Genomic DNA, 21,186 nt, shown 5'->3' with positions numbered 1-21,186 from the left:
TCCTTACACTGAATACACATCTAATTAATTTGTACAGTGGCTGTAGTTTTCAGTCTTGTGTACATGTTTTAGTATGTAGGAATTACAACAGTTTGTATATGTGCCTCACACTTTTTAAGGGACCAAAAGTAATGGGACAATTGGCTGCTTAGCTGTTCCATGGCCAGGTGTGTGTTATTTCCTTATTATCCCATTTAGAAGGAGCAGATAAAAGGTCTAGAGTTCATTTCAAGTTTGCTATTTGCATTTGGAATCTGTTGCTGTCAACTGTCAATATGAGATCCAAAGAGCTGTCACTATCAGTGAAGCAAGCCATCATTAGGCTGAGAAATCAAAACAAACCCATCAGAGAGATGGCAATAACATTAGGTGTGGCAAAATCAACTGTCTGGAACATTCTTAAAAAGAAATAATGCACTAGTGAGCTCAGCAACACCAAAAGACCCGGAAGACCAGGGAAAACTTGGTCATACACACATACACCTACCTTCTCCAGGGGGTAGGTGTCTGTGTGTCAAAGTCAGCAAATAAGAGAAGACTTCACCAGAGTGAATACAGAGGGTGCACTACAAGATGTAAACCATTGGTGAGCCTCTTAAACAGGAAGGCCAGATTAGAGTTTGCCAAAAAACATCTAAAAAAGCCTTCACAGTTCTGGAACAACATCCTATGGACAGATGAGACAAAGACCAACTTGTACCAGAGTGTTGGGAAGAGAAGAGTGTGGAGAAGGAAAGGAACTGCTCCTGATCCAAAGCATACCACCTCATCAGTGAAGCATGGTGTTGGTAGTGTCATGGCGTGGGCATGTATGGCTGCCAATGGAACTGGTTCCCTTGTATTTATTGATGATATGACTGCTGGCAAAAGCAGCAGGATGAATTCTGAAGTGTTTCGGGAAATATTATCTGCTCATATTCAGCCAAATGCTTCAGAACTCATTAGGCGACACTTCACAGTGCAGATGGACAATGACCCGAAGCATACTGTGGAAGCAACCAAAGAGTTTTTTAAGGCAATGAAGTGGAATGTTATGCAATGACCAAGTCAATCACCTGACCTGAGTGTAATTGACTGCAAAGGATTTACAACCAACTATTAAAAAGTGAAAGTTTGATTTATGATATTTTAAATTGTCCCATTACTTTTGGTCCCTTAAAAAGTGGGAGGCACATATAGAAACTGTTGTAATTCCTACACCGTTCACCTGATTTTAATGTAAATACCCTCAAATTAAAGCTGAAAGTCTGCAGTTAAACCACATCTTGTTTGTTTCATTTCAAATCTAGTGTGGTGGTGTATAGAGCCAAAAAGATTACAATTGTGTCGATGTTCAAATATTTATGGACCTGACGGTAATACTACTTTTCCCAGTATTGACCCATTCAATCAAATTCTCACTTTATAAACCAAAAAGGGCGTCATACTCAGCATATACTGGGGCCTGCATGAGTGAACAGCAGATGTCAGTAATGCCTCACAGTGGACCAATAGGATGTGACCTCTCTCAGAGATACATGCCGTAAGCATTTATCAGAGATTGTAGGAGATTATGCTAAATCAGATTACTGTACCCCAACCTGCCTATAAAAAGCAAGGTCATTATGAGCTTAGCCTCGTATAATGTCACTCGTTTTATGAAACGTTTCAGATCATATTAGGCAATATTTGTGTTGTCGTTTTGCCTATTTTTCTAATCTGATTTCTCCTCTGATCTCCTGCTAATACTGTGAGATAGTGCTACTTACAGCCCCGGCTCTGTGGACGAGTCGCGCGTGTGTCTATCTGTCTGGATATGCACTGTTAGTGAATGTCAATGTACTAAATCAATGTACGAGTATCACAGTGTTGACAAGTTAGCTTTCTCTGATCATGTTAAAGAAACTGAAGTTATACAATGAGAAAATGAGAATGAAAACTCCTTTGTAAACATGCTGTCTTGCGGAGTTTTACAGGTTGATGTATTGTATTGTACTGAAAGTTATCAACTCACATTTATTCCTGAAAATGTGTGTGGCTTCAAAAGGGTCAGCATACTCTATTATTTACTTATCGATGAATTTGTTTTCTACGGCACACAAAACCCATTAAGGTGTGGACTGTTCCCCATCTACTCAAAAGACCAAATGCAGACAATAAGCTTCCTCCCCTGTGTGCTCTGAAGCTCTGCTAAAGAAGCTTCACAACACATGTATGCAGACAGGCAGGGGCGTATCCATGGGCAACTAAATCTCTGCAGCATTAACCTGGGCAGACGAATCCCGCAGGAAATCCACACCCAGAACGCTACCTGATGAACTGCGCCATGTCTCTCCACTATTTTTACCGCTGCTTTTAAAAATACGTATAAAGATATCTGCACAGAGGCATCTAATCCATAACCACAGAAAAATGAAGCCACAGTCGATATTGACCACTCCCTTGTGTACACCTACACAGATGAGTGAAGCAGTAAGTGGGTTTTTCACTTCCTTACATACATGAATCTTTACACACACACACCCCTACACATACCTACATATGATACTGTTACTTTGGGGAATACTTTTCTTGTAAACGCACTAATGTGTGGTTACAGAGCTGATGAATCTTGAGTGTCCTCCTACATGTTGAAGGTTTACAGACCTAAAAAAACACATAAATATAAAAATACCTGAAAACAACATCTTTCTGAGACGGGTCATATTGACAGGCTGTTTTAATTGACAAATGCTTTGTCTGAGTTGAATAACCAATTACTGTTGACATTTCCCCCCAAATCACTGCACAACAAAAACAAATGATTTTATGTGAATGTAATCACTTTTTCAGTGACTCATTCCTAGCATTTCATTTCAACTGGGCCCCAGAACTGACTGTAAAATGTGGATCTAAAAAAAGCCAACAAACAGCAAACAGATCTCTCACAAACAGACAGGACGGTGCTCTCTCAGGAGCCTTCTTCTTACAAATCAAACGGCGATGATGCTGTTGTGTTCCCCCTTCGGGCCGAGCCTGTGCACACTTTGTTGTCTCAGAGGATGACAAAGTGTTCCATGTCTCCAAGTAACGCCTTAACCCACTGAGCATTAACCCCTCCTCTGAGCACTCTACCTAGACTACTGGTGATAATGATCAAGTCATCTCTGTGCTACAGCTGTAGTCCACTCACAAACACTCGGCACAGGAAGGAAATCCCTAATGATTTCTTTGCCTGAACTAGAGCACGGGGACATCAGTTCATTAACCGTAGCATGGCAAAGGTAATATCCAGTCAATATTATTTGTTAACAAAACACTGACTTACACTAAGCACATTTTGTGCAATAGTAGTAGCAAATAAATTCAGTAGAAGTTATTTAAGATAGAGAATTATTACTGGATTTCTATAGTGCCTGTGATAAAACTACAGGATCAGTTTCAGACTCTAAGAATGTTCATGATATTGAATGCACTTGTGTTATGTATTTGGCCATTTGAGCTAGCAGGGAAGCGCATCACATTTGGATTGTAAATAAGCCCGTGTTATTGGCTTGAAGTAGCTGTTGTTATACTGACACGAAAGGTGAGTTTCCCTGGAACCTGCAACAACATTTTCAGTTTCATATCTGAGACATAAGAATTCGCTTTTGGACTTATATAGGGACATTGGCACCAAAACATACTGAAGTAACAGTTATATCTGTATCTCAAATAAGGGCTTAGAGTGCAGACTCAATACAATTGTTGTTTTTCAATTATTGACAGTATATTCCTGTACACCCCTGTCACATCACCAGTAAAAACTAGTGACTCAGTGTCTTTTAAAGCCATACAAGCTCATGTTTTACCCTGCCTTCTCTTTCATATATCCTTTGGATCACAAGCCTTTCCAAACCTCCTCTCTCTCTCTCTCTCTCTCTCACTCTTTTTTTTTATCATTTTGGTACAGGTTGATTTGAGTTTCATTCATACAAAGAATGCCTTACCACAGCTGCTCTCGTCTTTTCAGACATTCTTTGTAAAGTCAAATCTGGCCTTTCTATTCTTGAGGTGTGTATGAATGTTTGTACCTTGTGGGGAAACCTCTGTATTTGCACTTGTGAAGTCTTCTTTGTGGTAGACTTGGATCATAATATGCCTACCACCTGAAGAGTGTTCTTCACTTGTCTGAATGGGGAAAGGATCCTGAGATTGTTCAACGCTGTTGCATCCAAGTTTTATTATGTTACTGAAATCACCCAACTGTTGATTTGTACACTCCTAATGTTCCTGCTGTCGCTCTAAAAGATTTGTTTTGTTTTTGCAGCCAAAAGATTGCTTGTTCACTTGCACTGAGAGCTCCTTTGAACACATGTGAATTAGCTGGAACAGTTTCCTAATGCAGCTGCCACGCCTGTACAGCTTCAGAGCTTGTACCTGCTTAATTGGTGAAGAGTTAACATAGAAATGTGCCACTTTTATTCACAAAACTGCAGACTAGATTTATTGTTTCTTTAATATGCTTTGGTCAATGTTCAAAAATAGATAGAAAGATATTATTAAGGAGTATGTTGCGATAATATTGATAAAACATGAGCCATGAAGGTTGTCACAGCCACATTAGATGAACAGTATTGCTCGTGTTTGTTTTTGTATCACTACAACTGAAGAGTGGAAGAAGCTGCACTTCATGAACTATTAAAGAGTTCAACAAGTTCTGTTTTCTTTTTCGGTAAATACAATTATTTATTAATTATAATATATATATTACTAATTATCCAAATAATTTATTCCAAAACAGTGTAAATAATTAGTTTCAAGCTTAATTTATCATATATATAAATATATATATATGTAGTTTTATTCACTTAACTACAATAACTAAACAATTACAATAAAGACTTATAAAGTTATGAAAGTGTGTGTGTACATATATATATATATATATATATATATATATATATATACACACTTTTTATCAAATGTTTTTCTTTCCATGTACCTTCTGGCATCTGTCCTCTTCTTTACAATTATCACAGGTTGGAAATCACTGTTCTGACTTATTGTGACTTGTCGAATGCTCATTCTCGCGTCACGTAAAGTCAAAGTCTATAAATACACAAAGTAGTAGGATTAAAAACTGCGTTTAGGCAGGTAAAATGTCATAAAGGTGATTTGGTGCTGCCAAAGATGGCAGTATTTCCTGATCTGCTGAAGTGGTCGCCGACCCTTTGCCGTACGTTGTGACGCCGCCGTAACGTGGGGTTTCCCAGACCTGAATGCAGGGTTACCGCGCCCATCTCTGCTGTTTGATGGCCGGAGGAAGAAGCGACTGAGATCCTGGCGTGAAGGAAGAAAAAGAGGGACGACGACGGTGGGACAGACAAGAAGGGATTTTTTTTTGCTTTGAGTTGGAATTTCCGCTGAAACGGAGGAACACTCAAAAACGGGACTCTGACACGTCAGTCTGGGTGAACGCCGCCTTGTCTCTGCGCCTCTGTGCCGGTGTGTCTCCCCCCTCGGCGGGTCAAAAACTGGGTTCGGGGAGTGCCGCTCCTCGGTGGCAAACTACTTGAATCTGAGCGCCTAGGCGGAGAGAGGAGAGACAAGATTTTGCAGTTTCCAGTCAATGTGATATAAACAACGGATACCGTCGACTGAAAGCGGGTAAGAATAAGTTTTGGTATAGGAAATTGTGCTTCAGGAAATGCATAAAGTGTGTGTGTGTGCAGTCGACTAGCCCGTCGAGCAGGGAAGATGAACGAAAAGGGTTAAATTGGGTTGAGTGCCTCCTCCGATAGTTAGCTGTTTTAGCCTACTGCTAGCTAATCGTAGCTGCCAAGACGGTGGGTGGGGGTCACTGTTAGAAAAACTTAATGCACTGCAATTACCTAAATGCTAAGTAACCAGAACAATATTTACATGCAGTGTTTATTTCCAGTAGTGTGTGGGTTAATGACGGGCGTTGATGTTAGTTTGTGAGAGCTCGGTAGGGTTAGCCAGCACCCCTCTCTAACGTCCGGGTATCTCTTATCCCTCTCGGAAGAAATTAGCCGTCTGTGTATCGGCTTGTCGTAATTAGCCAATTTAACCAAACGATATTTAAGTCCGAGGTACAATCACAGGATGATATTTAACCCAATTAGCACCAACACTTATTGGCTGGTCGTCGGCCCATATTTTCTCATATTTCCTCTATAGATAGCTCAGTGATTACCCGGTAAGCTAATTGGTATTTGCTAGTCTCAGATTTTTTGTTGTTTAACCCTAAGGGCAGCAGTTACAGGGCGATGTCATAGAGTCATGACTTAATAATGTTGTATAAGTGAACCAAACGCGAACTGCGTTTGGGTTTCCTTCTACTCGTATTTGGGAATATTTGTAGGGATCTTGCGATTCACGGCGAATGGAGTCTAAAAATGGCTACTTCACCAATAGAATCGCCACCACCCCCACTATTCCGTAGCCAGGCCATACAAGCTAGCCAGCAGTGGCCACAGCCTGCTTTTGCAGCCTGGTATGGGAGATCTGGGTGTGTGTATTACGAACATGGCAGCTAGAATAACATGTCTATATCCTTAGAGAACATGAACTGTGTTGACGTTTAACACAGTTTTATGTAAAACTCGTTGCATCGAGGTGTAGATATTTGCTTTGCTGGGATTATTTGCGTAATATCTAAATGACTACGCTGTGAACACTTACATGGTTGGCTTTGTTTGAATAGACTAACGTTACATGGACTAAAAACACAGTTCAGTGAAACGAAACCAAGACATCATAGATCACGGCTGTTATAACTATATGTTAACATACATAAGTACTATATGATTTGTCTGCAGCCACTCACCTATAGTAACGGTGAAGAGCGAGCTAATTAATTAGATTGCAACGTAATTATATTTTGCAGTGTTTTAAAATAAAAACGAATCTGGCTCTTATTTAACCAGGTGTTAGCACAGCTGTAAGATCGCGAGGAAAAATCTCAAGCACCGCTGTGGACCCGATAGTGGCAGTAGTCGTTTAACTCGAACACACAGTTCGACCTTAATTTGAACTTCTTCTTTTAATGATGTGAAAACGAGATTGTCTAATTGGATTCTGACAATCTGTTTATCTTGATCACGGGTGTGTTGCAGGGTAAGTTGTTAGCAGCTACAGTGACCATGCCCCACTGGGCCGCGCTGCTCCACACTCTCTCAAGCGGTAGCACGCGAAACGGGAGCACTTTACCCACAGTGAAGCACCAAATCCTAGCCAGAACACTTTCCGGATGTGTTACAGTATACGAACGGGGTTAGGAGGGGTTTATGTAGTGGTGAATATTTCGAAAGATGGTTTAGCAGCGAGTTGGATGAGCTGTCGCAGGAAGCCGTGCTGAGCGCCTCCTCTAGCACCGAGGTAGCCTGACGCTTTTACGAAGTTATTGACGAGCGGTGGGGAGATACTTAATCTAAAGAATCAGCTACTGCATACAGTCGAGTAATTGTTTCCGACATTTGTTGGTGTTTATTTTTAAAAGAGCTACTCGTATTTTCTTGTTCACAAAGATGAATTCATTTTGCCAGTATGCCCCCTCCCTCCGCCTCCTCGAATGAATGGGTTCCTGTATTCAGGGCCCAAGCAGCTGCAATGAACAAGATGGCGTTCAAAGCCTTTTTCATCACCGCTTTTTCTCAGACAGAGAGAGGCAGCTGCCGAGCATCGGATGGGCTCAGGCTTGGCAATCAAGTTCTCTTTGATTATCCCTTTCCCCAAAAATGTACATCATATATTTGTGATGAAATGTTTAAAGGCTGATGAGATTGCTGGTAAAATTAATCCAATATGTGTACCTCAGACACTGAACAACATGGTGGGGAAGGGGTGTTGTACATCTTGACTGTGAACATGATTACCAGGGAACATAACAACTAGACATAATAATTGTAAAATTTATAATAAATTCATATTTGATTTAAAACTGTTATTAAACCAAATGTCTAATTTAAAACATCTGTAACCACACCTCAGGAAAATGGGACGTACTTCTCTAAAGACTGAAGTTGCAATTAAATGTGACTGAGCTAAATTTAGAAAACATTCATTACTGGTACTACAGGTTTTTAGGACAGTCAATTGTTCTTTCTTTTGTCATAACTTTCAATTACGGTAGTGTGACATTTCAAACCTTTCCTCTGCTATATGTTGTTAGTCACATTTGTTGTACCCAAAACATAATTTGATATTTGAATATTATGTTTATTTTTTTAATGTAGCTTATCCATTTGAATTTTATTGAGCATGTTTGTAACAGAGCATATATGTAACAGAGCAGGATGTCATAGATACTTTTACCTTTTACCTGTTTTCAGTTGTGTAGCATTGATCTAAAACTCACACAGTTGTGTGTAAGCATTATTTATGTAGCACTTTTTTCAAAACTCTTGCTTAGCACCAACCAAGTACTTTCTCAGTGATGTTTTTAAGTCTTATGTAATATAAGATTTAGATTGCCTTTGATTTATTTGTTTGTATACAAAGTGGTTGAGACCTTGAGGCTTTTGGCCTAACTCGTTTCACCTTGTAATCCACGTATAAAAGATGAAGCATATGCATGATACTGCATGTTCAAACCGAGCGCAAAACATTGCCCTGTTTCATCAGCTAATGTGACCTGGATATGACCCACACCATACTGACATCCTGGATGTATCTGACACTGTCCTCTGGCCCTGGTCGACATCAGTAGCATAATCTGCTGGCATTTCTAAAATAAAACGATGTTGATGCCTCTGCAGTGAAAACAAGTCATGGATGACAGCCTTGTCTCAAAGTCTTTCTTGCAGTACAGTCTGAGCTTGTCAGTAGGGTTAGTCACCACAACATAACCATATGTTTAACACCTGAATAATTATCCATTTGCACTGGGAGGGGGGCTTTGTTTTTAAATAAGGACTGTCATCCTGCTAATGTGTATTTTTAATTTTTTTAATCTGTAAATGCAGGATATGAGTGGGATTAAATTCTCAGCATGTGGATTTCACTCTCTGGGATTATGAGGCTTTGGTCAGTGATAGTGCTGATGTTATTCAGTTCGTCCACTGTAAAAAGCAGAAAAGTGGTGAGTCAAGAAAAGGCATTGGAGTACATGCCTAGCCGAGTTTTATATAGTGTTTATTCCCTTATACATCGTACTTTGGATTACACATGTAGTATGGTTAATTTAGTGGCTATAATGTAGATTTACACATTAAACAGAGTTAGCTCAGAGTTCACAAAAGGTACTGCAGAATTTATTTATGGTATTTTATACATTAAGACAGCATAGGTATTTCACACCGACACTGAAATAACTTGTCAGACAAATGTGTTTGTTAAAATTCCTGTATTTTCATTCCGTAATTCAGAATGGTGACTTTTACAGGTTAATCGAAGCAGCAGATAGTATGATGTGTCCATTAATATTAGAAAAGGGAGATGATAGCATTGTTTTCTGAGAGCATCTTGCAGCTTGTTGTAGCAGATGGGTCTTAAGTATGGGGCTTTGAGCCTTCTTTGGCTTTCTCTCTGTTTACAGAATTGCAGGGTGTAACTTCAGGTGATCTTTGTCACAGATTGTCTGTGGTTCCCAAAAAGAAACTACCCATGTCTCACTCAGGGTAGGTTAACCAATTGTAATCAAACGTGCTGCAAGTATTTCACACGTAAAATATATTGGAAAGATGGAAGACTTTATGCCTGTGTCAATACTATAATCAACATTACACATTTTGGACATTCACCAGAAGCAAAGATCTGCAAGTACATCTTCAAATTTCAATGGTTAACAATAGATGTAAATACGATGTGAAAAACAAAAAAACAAAAAAAAACATTTGTAATTAGCAACAGTTCTGGTCAATGGTATCTAAATATTAACCCAAAAGTGTGCAGCACAATCCTTGGTAATTACTAGAGGGATAATGTCCTCTTTACAAATGATACTGGGGATCAGAGAGCTTTGTGTTAGTCATTTTAAATGCAATGTAGTTGTCTGTCAAATACTCGTTGTCCTGATTCCTTTACAGTATAATATCCGTTTTGAAATTGTTGGAAAACACCCAGGATAATATGTTTGGTATTACATGGGCCTTGGCTTATCCATTGTTCTGTGCTTTTGAGCACTTAGCCTCCTGCTTCCACAATGGTGACTTCACCAATTAGGTTATTCTTGTATCTTAATATAAATAGACCATTAGTGGTAGTCTGTACATTATAACCTCCATTACTTTACCTCTTGGGTATTGTGTTTTGTGGTTGAGCAATCTAAATCTCTTTTCTTCTTCACTCAGTAAGCTTCCTATTTAACATAACTGAAATGGTTTCATCAGGGTGTGTTGCACATCTATAAGCAAATGTGGGACTAAAGATTGTGTAAGTGTTTCTCTTTATTCTAGTTTATCATTAGTATGTTGTTTGGAAGCAGAGGATTTTATAAAATATCTGCTTGTATTTCAGTTTGACTTGTGTCCAGTACTCCAGCTGTAGGTGTAAGTGCTCGTTGAAGTTACATGGCTCCAACATACAAAGTCTAATTTAACAGACTTTCAGATATGGCAATAGACGCCGATACAATCACAATAACAGGACTTCTTTCTAAAGATCAGGGAGTCTGTCACGGTGAATTAGAATACAAAGCTTCAGCTGCTGAAAGCATTAATACAAGCAGAGGGAGATTCAAGCTCTTTCCTATCCAGGAACTACTAAACATTTTGGGAACCTGGGGAATTTACCTGCCAAGTCAAAATTTAGGAATACGTTTAGAGTTTCTTGTATTGAGTATTGCCGACTGGCTGAGTTTATGGTCTTTCTTTCACATGTCAAGTAAGTAGAGGGTGACACTGTCATCAAATGGGGCTATGAATTGACATTTCTTTCACCATTGTTTGATATCAAAAGCAAAGATTGGCTCTGTATCCAGTCTGAAAATACTAATAAGTATTTGTGTATTTTATGTTAGTACCATGGCTATATATGACCATATATATACGCGGTCAGGCCAAAAAAGGTCATATACTCTTAATATCTAGTGGGACCGACTTTAACGTTTATTTCAGCAGCATTCACTGTGGCATTGTTTGAACAAGAAGCTATTGCAATGTCCCAAGATTTATTTCCATTCAGGGTTGCATTAATTTTTCACCAAGACCTTGTATTGATGACGGGTGGGTCTCAGTGGGGTTAAAGACTGGATGGGTGCTTCACTTCATCTCTTCTTACCCTGATGCCCCATCACTCTGGAACAGTGACCTTCTTCCACTGCTTTCCAGTCTTTATGCTCCCTCGCAAATCGGAGCATTTTACCAGTTAGCCTCACTGATTAGTGGTTTTCTTAAGGCTACAATCTCTTCAGTCTCAATCCCCTGAGTTCCCTTTGTACATGTGGAAATGCTCTTACTTTCACTATTATACATAGCCCTGAGTTCTACTGTTGTTTTTCTTTAATTTGAGTTCACCGAACTTTTAAGTGAGCACTGATCACCATCAATCAGGATTTTTTTCCGACCACATTTCTTCCTGGAAGACGATGGTTCCCCACTCTCCTTCCAGGTTTTAATAATGCGTTGGACAGTTCTTAACCCAATTTTAGTAGTTCCTGCTTCAATCTCTAGATGTTTTCTCTGCTTGATGCATGCCAATGATTTGACCCTTCTCAAACAGACTAACATCTTTTCCATGACCACTGGATGTGTTTTTCCACATGGTTGTTTGAGAAATGAGAAACTACTCATTGTATCAGTGGGGTTAAATGACTTGTTGGCAGCTGGAAGATAACCATCCATTGCAGTAATTATCCAATAGGAGGCTCCTACCTATTTGCTTAGTTAAAACCAAGTGGTGTTTTTTTTTTTTTTTTTTTTTGTTTGGACAGGCAGTCTGTATCCTTTCCTGTCCTGTGCTTCTGCTTCTGATTTCTAATTTAATGTTTATCCAAAAGATGCACAGGTGCTAATGAGGAATAAATCAATACTTAAAATAAAAATGACATGTTCCTTTCATGTTCTTCAGGGTAGTCATTGAAATTGAAGTAGTACACTTTGAAAAACGGCAACAATCGTGGTACATTTGTTATTCTGAGATTACAGAGATTCTGAGAATGAACTACCATTGATTCATCTTGCCACAATTGGCTTTCAGCTAGGTCATCAGTGGGTTAATGGGAAACTTGGTATGAATACACATCGCATTTGTGTGTTGGACTGGCCAATGTGAAAGTACTGACTAGAAACCATATATGCACCACAGTTTCAATAGCCCGCTTCAACAGGACTGCAAATTGTTGTACTTGAAGGCCTGTGCAAGCTTTATCCAGTCTTGTGGAAACTTCAGTGGAGCTTGGTTTTGAATTCTTGATGCTGCCTGCTTTGTGCAGACATCTCTTTAACATTTGCTAAAATGGGGAGCACCAATATGATCCCCACCAAGTGTGTTATGAGGGAGAAGACGACTTTGATCTCTTCAAAATTCCCTTGAGCCCTCACCTTTCATTAACAAAACAAATAATGGGCCTTTTCGCACTCAACTACTCAAAGTCCTTTTAAGCTAGAGTGGAAATTTCCTTTAGATATTTAAAAGAAATAGACAAATGTGACAGCTATTTGGTAATGACCTGCCTTAAAATCAATTTCATCTGGTTGGTGGTGAACCACAGGCTTCTTTTCAGGGCTGCGCTTCCTTTATGTTGTCACCTTGGCTTCATTGCTGCTTATAACCTGCTGGGAGACAGCTAATGGGGGCAGCGTTGGGTCAGCCCGCAGCACGCAGCAGCCACCAGTGCTGAAGAACAAAGCCATTGAGGAAGTACCTAAAACTGCAGTTCCAAATCTAAATGCCCGGCTTTACAATACAAACAAAACATTTTCACAACCTGGTGGAAAAAAATTGCTATGCAACAGTACTTCTGGAATTTGTTTCTATAACTGAATTCCCAGCCATACCTTAATTTTTATTAAAACTAAAAATCATGCCGGATGTGTCTTATTACAGGTCACTAGCTGTCTCCCTCATCTACATCATACTTAGAGTTAAATGCCCTCATGGTCAAGTCCTGACTACACTTTGGATTTTGAATGTAGCGTGGTGTAGGTATGACTGAAGACGTTGGTGTAGTTGATGTAATTCACCAACATTAATCTGGTTGACACCAAGTTTCTTTGGTACATTTTATCACAAGTGATTTTTCAGATATGTGAGCATCTCCCCAAAGTCAGTTATCAGTCAAAAGGTAAACCAGAGGGCTTTTCACTTTGGGTTGAGAACATAGGGCACATTAGAAGACACTGTAGTTTTCAATTCAAATCTCCCACTGACCATCGTTGGAAAATGGTGCAACTGTCACAGTTTCACATAAAATGTAACGAGTGTCACTTGATTTATATTCACTTTGTTAAAATGCAAACTTACAAATGATCCGAGTCTGAAATAAAGATTGATTGAAACTGAGCAAAATTAAAAATTGGCACATGTGGGCAACAAGTGATTTGGTGGCAACACTACCAGTCAAAAGGACGGACATACCTTCTCATTCAGTTCAGTTAGAAGGCGTGTCCAAATTTTTGACTGCTAGTGTATGACAAGGAGGACAGAAGTGAAACTGAAAACGTTTAAGTAGTTATTTGGCAGAGTAATTCAGTTGTATCAGTGAAGACTTGTGTCTCAGCCAGTGACAACGAGAGTTGTTTGTCGCCTCCCACACTCAGAATCAAAACCTTTCCATTTGTCTTGGATTTAAAATAAAGGCACTGGAAATATGAAAAAGTGTTGATACAGACCACATATATTTTCCTACTCCTTTTTTTTCACTCCAACCTGCTGAAGTACAAGGATCAGTTCTTATTTTGTTTTCAGTCTAAGCGTCCCCTAAGCTCGACATTTCTGCGCAATCCTGTCTGTATTTTTCTCCCTTTGCACATTCATCTGTAGTGTGAGGTTTTGTTATGCATGCATAGCTTGTCACCACTAGCCAAAAGATCTTTGGCTGTGTTTTGAATAGTCAAAGTAAGTGACGCCGTTCCGCCTATTGACCCACACACCACTCAGACACTGTAACCCTGCCACAAGTCACAATTCTGGCAGTACTTTGCATGTGCAGCTGAACGCCTGGTCAGTTTGAGTAGCGACTCTGTGGCTGTGTATTTACATTCTAGCGCTTACATTTGACTGCCACGGGGAAAATGTGACCAAACCTGAATCCCAAGATGATGGCTAAAGACAGTCTGCATTAGTGAGTTTTCTTCCTCTTTAAAACAAGAAAGGCCACAGTCACTTGAGCAAAGGAGTGGGGTAGCTGTCATGTGACTGTTCACACACACTTGTTCCTCTCTTAGAAGCTGTGGGGAGAAAGCACGGGGGGAGGGGTATGATTATTAATGCAATCAAAGGAGTGTATTTTATGTTTTAAATAAAGTCATGCATTTGGCTCTGGGCTAGCCTGACCTTCCTTTCCTTTTTTTCTTTCCTTTTTTAATCTAACTCATTCATTTCCCTGTATGAAAAGAAGGTTGTGCTGCTATCCCAAGCACAAAACATACCTTTGTTAATGTATGTGACCTTTTTATCCTTTTTAAAATGGATTTCTGAATTGTTGTCATGCCATGGTTTTGCAGAAAATTGCCCCACTTTAGCGATAGTCCGTAAAATCAGTTTGGTTTAAGCCTTGTGTTCAGATTTTCAGTTTTCTCTTGTATGTAGCAGCTTATAGTGAATTACTTTCAGATATTTGTTTTTATTTAGCTAATTTGAGCTTATTTCCACAAAGGCTTGCTGTTTCTACCAACACTGCAGTGTGCCTAGTAAGGGCACACAGCATCATGGAATGTTTGACTAATCAATCAGTTAAACTTTACTGTCAGCCCCATTGATGTTATGTCCCCTATCATCAGACATTACCCACAGGACGCAACCACAGCGAGGGAGCATGCATGCAAAATTATGTCCAGTTAAAGGGATAGTTGACCTAGACTAAATAAACACCCCGGGAAGGTAGTGCTAAAAACCGAAGGAAATCCGTATTGATGATAAATTAAAAAAAAAGAAAAGAAAAAAAGAATCTGTTAATTCAGTTTTTAAACTCTAAATGTAGGTTTGATACTTACTTGTATTGCATACATACAAAAAAAGCACTTAATTGACCGAGCAGATAGGAGTAAAACAACAAATAATAAGGCAGTAACACTAGTATCAGTATATGGTAAGAGCACTGACCAAAGGTTTTTGCTTAAGTGTGCACCGATCATGGACAACAAAAAACTAAAATCACTGACTGTGAATCACGTTGATTATGTCAATGTAGTGTTCTGGTGGGAAACCTATGGTCCTTGTATTTGTGTATATTAATTAGACACATACCCTCCACCTAAACACTGATGCTGTCAAGGCAGCGCCAGTCCATAACGATAAGACATTATCATTTTTATAATGTTAATACCAAAATACTACAGTAATATTTTTCTTACCATTATGAAATGAATGCAGGTCTGACCATATCTGGCCATTTCACAGCAAAGATTCACATACCATAAAACCATCCATTTTTTGATAGCTGCGTAAGCTGTTGCGAGGAACTTGAGTATTTCCCAGCATTAAACACTGTATTGATTGGCAAACTTTCAGAAAACGATACAGTACATTGTTTAGAGTACGTTGATTTTCTTAAGCTGTTTCGTTGTCCAAGAAGTTTCATCATACACTCATTGCCCCTGGCTCCAAGTCAGCTGATGTTGAGAGGTTTTTGTGTCATACAACTCCAGTGTTGTTCTGTAAAATGTTGTCTAAAATCTGAATCTAGCCATTCACCCCTGATGTTCTAAGAGTAAATTGAAAGCGCACTGAGCAAATACTTTGTGGCTTATGTCATTTTTCTGAGTATGAATGTTATGCATGCGTCAGTGGCCAAATGTTGGAACAAATACCTGATGACTTTAAGAACTGTACCAGAATTTTTCCTTAACAGTTTTAAAACTGTTAATGAAATAGATGAACATGCCTGAGACTCTATAGTGAACCATTTTATTTTTTGTCCGATGATTTTTGTACCTAATCTGAGATGAACATCATGAACAGAACTCTGCCAGTTTATGCATTCTCATTTGTAGCCCCAGGATTTTGCTCTACTTTCAATGAAGCAAAATGGGTTATGGGGCCTGAGGCTGTTCATTTTCAGTTCATCCACTCTACTTGAGACTTGTGAGCATTTGAAATCCACATTCTTCTCAGATATTGACTAAAGGAACTAATCCACATGTTGTCAACATTTTCTCATTGGCAGATTTATAGTATGAGAGGAGTGGCTGGTACAGTTCTCATTATGACAATGTGTGGCAGGGAAGCTACTCAGAAACAATTTAAAATTGCCTCTATATGGAGATTTTAGTAAAACAACCATGAAAAGAAGTAAACATGCCCCTTATCTGTTAAGCCGCAAATATGCTTCTGCGCAGGGCTACGCAAGGACGTGATGCACGTATCCTTTGGCAGTGCGAGACATCTATGCATGTGCACTCGTCAGTCTGGCCCGCTCTGTAATGACGCCACCCAAATACTAGACAGCGCTGTTTCTTTTGTGCCGGTCAGGTTAACCTTTATTTCTACTTCTTGCTTCACTTTCAACAATGGCGACTGAAAGTTTTGCCGAAATTTCAGAACACGAGAGGGAACATGAGTTACACAAATGTCTATATCTCCAAACCTCCTAGGTTAACCTTTAAGATTATTTATTGACCCAAATTAATCAATTTGAAAATTGCGGAGATGGAGAAGCGGCCGTGAATACTAAAGCAGAAACAATTGACTACCAACCAGACCAAATCACAACCAGGGAGGTGTGACGCAACAAAGTTAAATTACGCTTTAGTGGCAAAGCTTTTGTTGATTGTTGTTCTGAGTGTAGCTACTTAAGCATTTCACTCATTAAAGGATACTTTTTTATGCTCATAATGTGTTTCAGAAAAGGGAGCTTTAATATTCATCCTCAAACTTGCTTAATGCTGTGACATGCCCTGGTGGCAATTTTCTTGTGGATCTTGCATCAAAGTGTACTAAAGGCATTTTTTAAAAAATGGTTTTAAAGTCAGTCATTCAGCAACTATTTTTATAAGTGATTAACAAATTAAGTCCGACACCAAATGTGACCAACATTGTTGGTATGATTTAACTTGTGATTTTATTTTTATGTTCAAAATGTTGTTCTTAACCCAACTTCAGGCATAACCCTAAAGGAAATCTATGTTTAGTTTTATAAGTCTGTATGCGCAACGGTTTACAATTAGCAAGTGCACTAGACAGCAGTGTTGCCTTACTAGTCATTAGCGTCTGCTCTAAGGAGTCTTCATTGAGTTGTCTGAAAAATTACAGATAAGGACACAACCTTGACTGCCAGAAACTGGCCTCCACCCAAAAAAGCCAGCTGATCTTTTTGGTTAAGGTACTCATTTAGAGCGAAGTTTCCTTATTACAAAACATCTAGTTTATGACGTTTCAGTTTAGAAATTTCCTTCCTTTTGATGACTGGAATCAGGCCTTTTTAGATGAACTCTTCTCAGTAGTTTGCTTGACATTGATAGTGGTCATAATTGGGATGAATGTACCATGGCAATACTGCGCTTTATTGCACAGAGAACGATGTGTTTATAATATTCACATCATTTGTTATGTGTCTTTGCAACTTTGCACTTCTCACATTTTAGTGACAGAACCATCTGCAGACTATTGTATATTAATAAAAAGTTATCCTCTAGGCAGATTTGGACATACTTAAATTACTTTCAGGATGATAGAGCTGGCTGAAATACAGTAAAGTCTTCATACAAACATGACAAACATTAAATATGTGATTGATTAGATTGCCATGTTATGTTAAGTCTATTTTTGGTTTAACAGCATAAAAAAACATATTTCACTCTGCATTCATTCATTCTGATGTTAGTCAGACAGGGAGCGTAAGGATTCAGCTTGTCCTCCATAGTGCTGTAGTTCTCCTGTGTTTGATAGGGAAAAAAGCCACTGAGTGGTTGTCTGTGTGTCGGAGAGAAAGGCAAAGTGAGGGAGATTGGATGGAGCTTTAAAAAAAAAAAAAATGTCCAGGAGCACTCCCCTTCAGTCTTCTCTTGCTGCACCATCAGCCCCCTTGTTCCTGCCTTCTTTGTGACCTGGTTGTGTTTCAACTACATTTAACATGCATCACTTCCCTGCAGCACTTAGACAGACCCTCAGCCACCGATCAGACCAAAAGAGAGAGGGGAGGGGGGCATTTACAGTATCATTTTGACTAGTTTTATAAGCCGGCATGATGTTGAAATTCAACGTCTTTAGACAAAGAATATAAAACCCGTAATAATTCTATTCCCAAGCATTTATTACATCAGACCGTATTCAATTTATTAAATGCATTCTGACCACAGTCTAAGTCGTCCTTCTTTATTGTCCACATTTAGTCCAATGCAGGGTTAAAGCAAATAAGTAAATCAAGGTAGCATTAAGCTTTGAGTATAATTTAGACATTTTCACCAACATGAAAACCTTGTTAATATTTTAAACCAACAGCAAGGATGAAAAGATAGACTCTGCCTTAGAAAGCTAGGATTGGAGTATTTTTGAACAGGTCAACACAATTACTCAAATATGGTAGCAGAGTTGCATTGGGGTTGCAAACTGTTATCAACTGCCAGCCTTTATATTTGACATTTTTGGACTGATCCATTTTGTTGCAGATTTCATAGGTAATGTCAGTCAGTGGTTAAGCTGTCACTACTAGTTAGACTGGAGGTGCTGAGCACAATAATTGATTTGCCTGACTCATAGGGTCGGTGTGGGGGTTGGAGGAGTGCTTTTAAATATTGCAGAGTTTTCCACCACTGGATGAATGGGTAAAAGAAGAAAATGAGATGGCTTCTCTAAAAGCCATTCCCATCACATCAAGACCTGAAAGCCCACTGTAGGCCACTAACAGGGATTTTATCCATCCACCCTTTCTCCCCTCTTACTTGAACCTGTGTACGATATGTCACACAATTTAGATGAGAATAACATTTGAGGAAAACAGCGACACATTCAGATGTTGCTTTGGTTACTAAGAGAAGGATCTGGTATTCTTGTTTGAGCTAGTGATATGTTCCAGGTATTAACTATGTATTATTGGGTATGAGATTTATTTATTTATATTCACTTTCAGATTTAATTTTTTCACACACATTTTGCACACGCCTGCATTTTCTAACCACAAGTGATTTTTATCAATATGAAACTAGTACAAACACATTCACAGGTATGCACAGCGGAATGATGTAAGTATGCAGAACGCTGTAAGTGTATTGCATCTGCATGAAAATGCAGATGCAATACACTGAAGCAAACACAGTGTATTGGTCTATAGTGTAACATAACAGCACTGTTACAGAAATGACTCTGACTTCACATTGAAGAGCCCGCTAGCTACCAATGCAGGAAAACACACAGAGCGATTGCAAAGATCAACCACGAAAGAACAGAAATGTTCTGGTCTCACCTCAGTAGGAACTCTGATAGTTTGATAGTAATAAATGCTGTATTGATTGCCTAATTTATTTTATTTTTTTTGCCATTTTATAAACTTGCTGCCATTTTACTAAAACAAATATTTAGTTTCTAATATTTAAGTACTTTTCTTGGATTATTCTGTTCACACAAAATGTACTTTCATTAAGACAACAAGTCTAATGTCGGAAATGGTGATTCATAATGGTTCTTAAAGATGCCAGGGTAATTGGTTTTGCATTTCATTAACAATGCACTCACAGTGGCTCAACAAACTTGTCTCATGTCATCTTCACTCGGTAAACTCAGCTTCTTGCATTCAGTCATGCTTGATTATTTGTTTACCAGCATGAGCCAGGTCTAATCTAAGTCAGACTGACCTAATTTTGTGTGAAGTGCCAGCCTGTCCTCTGGTGTTGCAGCACTACACGCAGTGCCTCCTGCTGATCCTCCATCCGTCTCTCTGTCTCATCATTTTTATCCCCTTATTTGTCTGTTAGCATAAGCCTGCCTGTCGGGATGTCCTGTGTTAGGTTACGGTAATGCAGCCGATTGCATAGCCTGGTTCAAAGCCTTGATGGACTCTGGTAAGTGCAATGGTAGTAGAAGGAACCACAAAGCAAATGTATTTGTAAAGTGTGCGCGCTGTTGCCACATCCGCTGAATGTTTTGACAAAGGGAAGAGAGAGAGAGACGAGCACTACAAGGGAAACACCCTTTAAAAGGAAACGCCTGCTTAGAGAATCTTTCTGCTTGTATTAATGTGGAGGCATCATGTTCTCACAGATGATCAGTAGCTTGGACACGGCCAACAACCGTATACTGACTAACAACAAAAAACTGTCTCATCCGTACTCTACTGGAACTCTTATCGTTTGTTTCTAGGATCATTAAATCAACAACACCCTTAGTGGTGCTCTGAAGAACAAGAATATAAGATCAGGCAGAGAGGCAAGTTAGCAGGGGCAATCGGACAAGTGAGACGGGATGCAGCCCTCGAGAAGGAAAGGGTGGGGCAGCTGGTATCCAAGCAGGAGGGCATGAATTATTAAGGCCACCATCTTTACCCCACCTTAGAACATTACTTTGTCCTTAATAGATGGCTGTGTTTGTCTCACTGCTAGGAAGTGTGTTGAAACATTGCAATGTTGAAGGCTGAGATTACTGGAATACACACTTTCCCTTCATATGCAGAGTTCAGACTCCCAATATACACATCCACACCATAGTAGCTCATTAGTGTAATTTATTTGTGTATCAACTTGAACTATAACATTGCCTTCATTTGAGTGAAAAACAATATTGAATTTATGTTAAAGGGAACTGTGAATAAGTGAACATTGGAGTGATTCTGATTTAAATCAATCTCGTCAATAGTTTTTTGTTAAATGTGATGCTACCAACCTGCTTTAAAGTTTAATGTTTTGCCAGAGCGTAAAAGCGTAAACCTGCTCCGATTCACATTTTCTTGTAAATGTAGGTTAGATAAATCATAAAATTCATATTCTGCCTGTTGTTTGATTAGCTCCAATTTGATGAATGTTTTTAGTTTGTGTGTGTTACATGTCAGCACAGAAGGTCAATAGGGGGATGGGGGAATAAAATTTAAGTAAATAAAATTAAAAAAAATAAGCATGTTCTGGGACAGTATTTCAGTATAAGCTTTTGGACAATTCCTGACTAAGTCTATCTTGTAAAAAAAACATCATGTTGAAA

The 21,186-nt window shown here is 39.1% G+C and overlaps 1 protein-coding gene across 1 annotated transcript in view; it reads left to right on the top strand.

Moving 5' to 3' along the window:
• Positions 1 to 5,215: 5,215 nt before the first annotated feature.
• The window catches only part of LOC125010824 (guanine nucleotide-binding protein G(I)/G(S)/G(T) subunit beta-1), a 31,993-nt gene continuing 16,022 nt past the window's right edge, over positions 5,216 to 21,186 (top strand). Inside the window, exon 1 of the mRNA XM_047589718.1 lies at positions 5,216 to 5,607. The gene's annotated coding sequence lies outside the window, so the exon portion shown is untranslated. The remainder of the gene's footprint in view (positions 5,608 to 21,186) is intronic.

The sequence above is a fragment of the Mugil cephalus genome, chromosome 1, assembly GCF_022458985.1.
Source record: "Mugil cephalus isolate CIBA_MC_2020 chromosome 1, CIBA_Mcephalus_1.1, whole genome shotgun sequence".
NCBI lineage: Eukaryota > Metazoa > Chordata > Actinopteri > Mugiliformes > Mugilidae > Mugil > Mugil cephalus.
The sequence above is the reverse complement of the archived record's forward strand: the minus strand, read 5'-3'. Positions and strand labels throughout refer to the sequence as shown.